This window comes from Sinohyriopsis cumingii, chromosome 9 (genome assembly GCF_028554795.1).
Source record: "Sinohyriopsis cumingii isolate HCF-2022 chromosome 9, ASM2855479v2, whole genome shotgun sequence".
NCBI lineage: Eukaryota > Metazoa > Mollusca > Bivalvia > Unionida > Unionidae > Sinohyriopsis > Sinohyriopsis cumingii.
This window is the reverse complement of record NC_142969.1, coordinates 1288381-1296232: the sequence shown is the minus strand read 5'-3', so window position 1 is coordinate 1296232 and position 7852 is coordinate 1288381.

Genomic DNA, 7852 nt, shown 5'->3' with positions numbered 1-7852 from the left:
TTTCAGGTCCATTGGCCATAGATGCCCATGGTCTAACAAACAATGTGTCTTTGAGGTCCATTAGCCATAGATGCCAATGGTCTAACAAACAGCATGTCTTTTAGGTCCATTGGCCATAGATGCCCATGGTCTAACAAACAGTGTGTCTTTCAGGTCTGTTGGTCATAGATGCCCATGGTCTAGCAAACAGCATGACGTTCGGTCCATTGACCATGGATGCCTATGGTCTAACAAACCGCGTGTCTTTCAGGTCCGTTGGCCATAGATGCCCATGGTCTAACAAACAGCGTGTCTTTCAGGTCTGTTGGCCATAGATGCCCATAGTCTAGCAAACAGCATGTCTTTCGGTCCATTGACTATGGATGCCCATGGTCTAACAAACAGCATGTCTTTCAGTTCCATTGGCCATAGATGCCCATGGTCTAACAAACAGTGTGTCTTTCAGGTCCGTTGGCCATAGATGCCCATGGTCTAACAAACAGTGTGTATTTCAGGTCTGTTGGCCATAGATGCCCATGGTCTAACAAACAGCATGTCTTTCAGGTTCGTTGGCCATAGATGCCTATGGTCTAACAAACAGTGTGTCTTTCAGGTCCATTGGCCATAGATGCCCATGGTCTAAAAAACAGTGTGTCTTTCAGGTTCGTTGGCCATAGATGCCCATGTTCTAACAAACAGCATGTCTTTCAGGTCCATTGGCCATAGATGCCCATGGTCTAACAAACAGCATGTCTTTCAGGTTCGTTGGCCATAGATGCCTATGATCTAACAAACAGCATGTCTTTCAGGTCCATTGATCATACATGCCCATGGTGTAACAAACAGCGTGGTGCTGATGTTGTTGCTGTGTTAACATAGCTGCATGGAAGACCATGGAGCAGATACCCTGGTGAAAATGACATTCCTGGATATAATTATTGTCAGCCTTGAACACGGCGAGATAAACAACTTGATCCTAACAACCGACCAAATCCTTGGGAAGCACATATTAATATTGTTGATACTGTATGACCTTGACTACGAATCAAAAGCTATATCCACGCACATCAATATGACGATGTAGATCATATCCATGACTTAAATGCATTCTCAGAGAAAAGCATTGTTAGATGGACCATCAAAGGAGGCATAAAGGCCAAAGTCTACTCATTAGAGATGAAATATATTGATATGATAACATAAAGTATAGCCCTTATAATATTTATTGGAAAGGTGAAGCTGTTGTTGGAAAATTAGCAAGCTCAGCAAAAAGTAAAGATGTCATTGTTCAAGCATTGTGGCAAACTTACATGCCCACACCAACAAAGACGTGGATGGTTTGATGTGAAAGACCTAATGAAGTTCAACATGCTGATTTTTATTTCTTCCACAAGGTTGCATCCAGGAACAAATATACAAGTGCTCATTAACTATCGTAGATATTTGTTAGCAGATAAGGAGAATCCCTTGATGTCTAAAGATTCAGCAGGTGTAATTAATATGATTATGCAGCTTCACCATGGCAACAGCTCTTGATCCAGGTAAAGAATTTCTCAGAGCATTTGCTGCATTGTTTACAAACCTAAGGTGCTAATTTGAGTTGGACATGTCAACATACTTATTGATCTAGTAATTGTGGAATAATTTAACCACACACCTTGCAGAATGGTTATTCACTCAGTACACACAAGAATTGCTAATGAGGTGTCAGATCTGGTTGCAGAACAGTCATTTTAGTGGGCAACATGACTTCCATCAGTCATACTAAATAATGAAACCACATGCACAGTTTGGATAAAACCCATTGAGATGATTTGACAGAAGGTTGCATTTGTTATTAAACCCATGCAGAAACAATTTTGTTTGGTGTCAGGATGCACCAGGAGAACCAGTAGGCAGGAAACACCATGCTACAGACCCGCTATGGTCTGTCAATGTTTTTACAATTTCAGACTGGATTATTTTCAAGGACAATAGATAAGTTTCCATTTAGTGACTGGGGATGAACACAGCTGCAAAGCCAAGTGGACTTTGTCCACCAAGCGGAGCATTTATATAAGAAAAATTGCAAGTCATTCCAGTAACTTGTTTTTGTTTGTTGCAAAGCTTATCCTCTTTGGAACTGCACTGCACTTGTCCAACCTAAACGTCATGTATTTTTCCATCGTGTTTGGAATTACACTTATTACTGCATTTGACACTGTTGCTTTTATTATTAAGTGGCTATCAAACCCACGAGGTTATAAAGCATTTTGGGAATTTATGTTTTCGAGGCTTTTTTTCCATTGTACCGTGTCGTTCTTGCCGGCATACGTTCGTCCCACCACGATGTCCCTGCCTAGACACATCTTGTCTTGAGGGTTGTTAATTCGGACGAGACTCGTTTTGGTGCTACGAAGGTCGTCCACCAATAACACCTTTTTACGTTGGGCCATGTACAGTGTCACTTTTCTATCAGTGATGTGAAACTTGTCGTTAGACTGCTACACGTGTCGAATCTTGTCGATGACTTTAGAAGGTGTCAATTCTGATGATCTGCTAAACTCGATCCGAACGGGGGACTTCAAACTGTCGTGATAAATGGAAAGTGTCAAGCGATCGTCTTCTTTGGCTTCACATTGTTGTTTCAGTGTGGTTAACAAAGAATCACACATATCGGTGATGAACTCTTCTGCTTTCTTAAACTTTACGTCGGTCTTGAAATATATTTAAACTTCACTGTGTATGTGTAGTCTGTGGTTCTACATTTTCTAGAGGAGTTTATCGGTCTGTTGAAGTTATTAGTACTTTTCACATGTTACTGAGGGTGGAGTTTGGTTTGGCGTAGACTCTCTGGGTCTGGATTCTGGTTCACTCATGTCATCTTTAAAATTGGCATTGATTTCAGCCAACATTTCAGCTATGGTGCGAGGCGATAGGTCACGTTTATGCCTCTTATTTTTTTCTCTTTCTCCACGAAATGATGCGATCGTTTAATCTTAATGACAAAAAGTCACAGGACTACATTTTAAACGCCATGGTCCCCCATGTATCAATGTAAGACCAGTGTCTTCCCTATATAAAGGTCCAGTGTCTTCCCTCAGAATATTCATTTCGCTCTCAATCCTATCAGAAAGATGGAAGAGCCAACACAGATGGAACTTCTGATCAGAGCCTTGCGTGGTGTCATGCCGACGTATTACTTCCCCTCCTTTCCAGATAAAAGTAAAGATATTTGCTATATGTCAGAAGAAAGGGCATTGGTCTTCAGAATGTCCATAACATCAAAGGAAGGCAGGCATTGAAAGAGACAAAGGTCATGATTCATGCTATCATTGTCAAGAGAATGGACATTGTTCTTCGTACCGCCCTAAGAAACATCAGGAGCATGAGTCCGAGAGGGTGCAGAACAGAAAGAAGAGGTATCCTCCAAGAAGGAAGAACCCAAACACGTCCACAAATATAAGAAATGAGGACGAGAAGAAACCGAGGAAGAAGAAGAGGAAAAACCTGTGAAAGTGAAGAAATAAAAAAACAAACATTGAAAAGAGACAGAAGAAAAATGAACCTTTTAAAGTGATGTGTTGTGATATTGGATTGTAAATTTGTACCAAAAGATAGCATAAAAAAAACGTAAGTGTCTCTTAGTTTTGATTTTGATAATAATGATCTGCACTCACGCACTCACACGCGTCCATCATGGAGCAAAAAAAAAGGGATTTTGAGTTTTAATTGATTTTGGCAAATGGATAATATCTCTTTCCGAGAGAGATGGGTAGCACTGAAAAGGACCGTTGGGTGTTTTTTTTTATTTTATTATATTATTTTTTTTAAACTCAGGAACGGCAAGTAATGAGCTTTAACTGCCTTATCCTTTTGCCAAGGCCTAGTTCTGGACCTGCTACTGTCGATGATTTGGTAGAAATCACTAGGGTTGGTATCTCAGGCGTAGTGGAGAGTTAACGGGATTGGAGTGTTTGGCCCGGGAAGGTCTTTTTCTCTTGGGTAATATTAAAGAAGTCTGATACATTTCTTTCAGACTCCTAACTGTGCCAAAATGTCTGGAAGTAGGATCGTGTTTGCTTTACTAGGCACTACTATGCAATCACTTCTTATCTCCATGGTTGATGCACCCCAATTCATCGTCTTCTTAGTTTCCGTCATATTCTAACTTTGTCGCATTGATTCACTTGCAACAGAATCATCGCACTAATTATCTCTGTCAGTTTCTACAAAACTATATCTCCTCGGTAAAATATCAAAGTATATTTCTTTCTGGTCTCATTTATTTTGGATGTTGGTTCTCATACTTTACCATACCTCGGATCAATTCTTTAGATATTCGCTATTTGATGCATCATCCGATGTAAATTAACATGAGATTAACTATCTACTATCGAACACCTACTACACACTATCCAAAGCGCTTTGTGTTGCTTCTAACGTTCACATCTACTGTCAGAAGAAAAGGAAATGATGTAAATAAGTGATAAAATGACACATACATACTATCCAATACACCAATTATAATATCAAATAACCCATACAAAATACCCAAAATGACTTGAGTAGTGTCTAAACATCTGTACCCATTAATCAGAAGACAAGAGTATGATATATAAGAAATGATGAAATCACACAGACATACTATCCAACACACTATCCATCGCCCCATACACACTAACCAAATTTCCTTTTTCCCATAATTGAAAGGTGTATGTGTGTGATTTCGTATTTAAATCACGTATCCATTGTAAAATGATCAAGACAAGGAAACACTTACTTTTTATTTGTTATATTCGCTTTTTAATCACCATGAAAATTTCACAATACATCACAAAATTTCATTTCTGAGGACCTATCCTCATGTTCCTCGTGCTTCTTCTCCTGTTTGTTCCCTTTTCTATTTGGACATTGAAAAGCAATGTCCTTTTCTGAAAAGCAATGTCCTTTTCTCTGACAGTGCTAATAGGAATCTTGACCTTTGTCTCTCTTTTCCAAGATCTTTCCTTTGTTTGACGATGTGGACATTCTGGAAAGCAATGTTCCTTTTCCTTGCATAAAAAGCATGTGTCGTGTCACCTCATACGATAGCTGAAGTTTTATCTCAAGTACATGCCAGTGATTTGAAAGAGTAAATGAATGAACCCGAATCAACGGCCTCTACTTCTGCCACAACGCAGAGTACAGATCCACCCAAATAAAGTCTTTGGACAGCTCCCGAAAATATGTATCCCATTCGAGAGACGAAAACGTTACATACCAGAAGAGTTCGAACGACGCCTTACACATACACGATGAAATTTAAAGAGTTCAGTGCCAAGGTACCACCCCAGATTGTCGAAGGTTTCATCACAGATTGGTGGGATTCTTTGTAAGAGGTACATTTGAGACTTTCCATCCATCACGACAGTTAGAAGTCATCCATCTTGATCGAGCTTAGTATACCGGCGGAATTAACACAATGGAAAAGAGCATTGGAAAGCATTCGACAATCGGAGAGGGTCTAACAACAAAGAAAAGATGAATTCCTTTCAACAAGCAGTCATATCGAAAGAGACCACGTGTGGCTTTTCTAAAATGCAAAAACTTCAAGACGTCTTGGTTCCTCGCTATACTTTGAAAGCGTATTGTCAAAAGTGGTTCGTTGAGCTCTGGCGTGTCACGGTCCCGTTTTCAGAGACGGGAAATACGTTCGCGTGTATCATCACTAGGAGCATTTCGATGCCATTACCAGTATCACTAGGTTTCTCAGATACGGATACCATTGTGAGAAATGTGACCAAGATGTTTGCAATCGGGAGTAACACATTCATTGCGGCAATGTCAACATTGCCGCGTACGTGATAGCTGATCGAGACCTTTACTTGGATTCAAATAGCCGTATCTACATCCATCACCCTAGAAGCCACGATCCAACAATCTAAGTGGACTCTTAAGGTACATTGGCGAATATGCACCAAGAAGACAACCATCCTCAGTTTTGATAGCTGTGGCCCCAAAGATTACGGATAACAATACAAATACCGACGGGGAGAAATGATACAAAATCACCAAATAGTCAGTCATCCTTTAGTAAAGCTTTATTAAACTGTGTACCAGAAACTAGTGCGGCTTCCAGACCACAACAATTTACAGTACGGACATGCCGAGCTCGAATATAAAAGGGGAATGCTCCAAGATTGACATTTCATTATGAATACAAACCCCGATATAAAAAAGACGATGAATAATTTGAACGCAGCATCAACAAGCAAGTGAGGAACGCATCACGAACTTTAGTGACTGATTTTAATCCAGAACACTTTCACCGATACCACTGAACACGACACAGCAGCAACAACCGAGCGAGGGATTCACTACAGACTTCAAGTTCAATGATCAACTCGAGTACGAGTTTGTGTCTTTTGATCAGACCGATGTCGTACCCTGCGACATCAGCGATACAGTGAAACAATGCTGTTCGTGTGCCTTACCGCTCTATTAGTGAAATTGATGCAACAGCATGATATTCTAATTATACTGAGTGTACCTACCTACCGATCTCTGTCACGGAATTGTATATATATATATATATATATATATATATATATATATATATATATATATATAACGTTTATTTACGATTTGGATTAAAACCATGTACTCGGGTTTCATTTTTAGTGTCCAGCATTGCACTATGTGAGTTAAATATTATTTTCCTATATGTATTTTAGAATATAACTGTTTTGCTATCAAATTTATCTTGTATATTAATTGGTAATTCCGACTTGTGTCGTACAATACAACGTTTTAGTCTGTTTTCTAGTTTACCTGTATGTAACTTAACAGCACGATTATGTTCGCAATAATGTTGTATTTATTAAGGAAGACAACTGTTACGTTAAGTACTATAGGATCCTTGTCAAGCACTGATTATCACCTTGTACAGTAGTCCCGATAATATAATTTGTATAAAATAATCAGCAAACAAAATATAGGCGGTGTCATCATTCGTTCCCTTTTAAAATGGGATCAAAATGCCGAATTTTCAAGTAAGAGAGTCGTCTCCCGAAAACAATACGTCCAAAGAAGAAAGGTTGTGTGATCAAGGTACGTTCACACCACACACAAATCTCCAAGATTAAGAAGAAAAGTTCCAAGAAAAAACATATACTGGTAAGATAGAAAGTGATGATGCAATGACGCGTACGTACTCCAGAAAACCACAGCGATCGCTGACGGTGTCCTCTCCAACCACCACTAACTCCTTTGACGGTGTCCTCTCCAACCACCACTAATTCCTCGTTGACCATTATACCTGACAAAACTGATGAGACCCCCGTGTTTCCTAATTTGATAACAAAACGGAAATCCATTACTAAAGGCATTTCTCTGACAGAAGCGATGGCATCGTCTTCTTTTGCCTTGGCTGCTGCAGCTAAAAACGTGTATTCACTCAGGCCAAAGTCCAAGACAGAACAAGAGATTTTCAAATTATATTGTATTTATCCACACAAGAACTGTCATGACTTAATCAATTCAAAACACATCATTGTCGAGTTGTGCCCATGATGAAGTTGATACGACGTTCTGAAAATCAGTGGAGACGAATTCCAGGATAAAAAAGAAGTTTATGATACGATTCACCTTAGTAATCCATTTTTTTTTACGCCTGAAACGAAAGATGTTACTCCAACAAAATTCACACCACCCTCTCAGTCGACCTTCCAGGCACAGCCTTCCTCAAATAATGGAAAAAGACAGGGACTGCCTTCTGGTTCAGCTAAACACTGGGATGACGAATTCCAAACCTACGATACGAAAACGAATCAATCAAACAGCACATAAAGAAACCACCAGTAACGTGTGTGAATGTTGTTTGAGTGTGTCGAAGGGAACGGTACATTTGTCC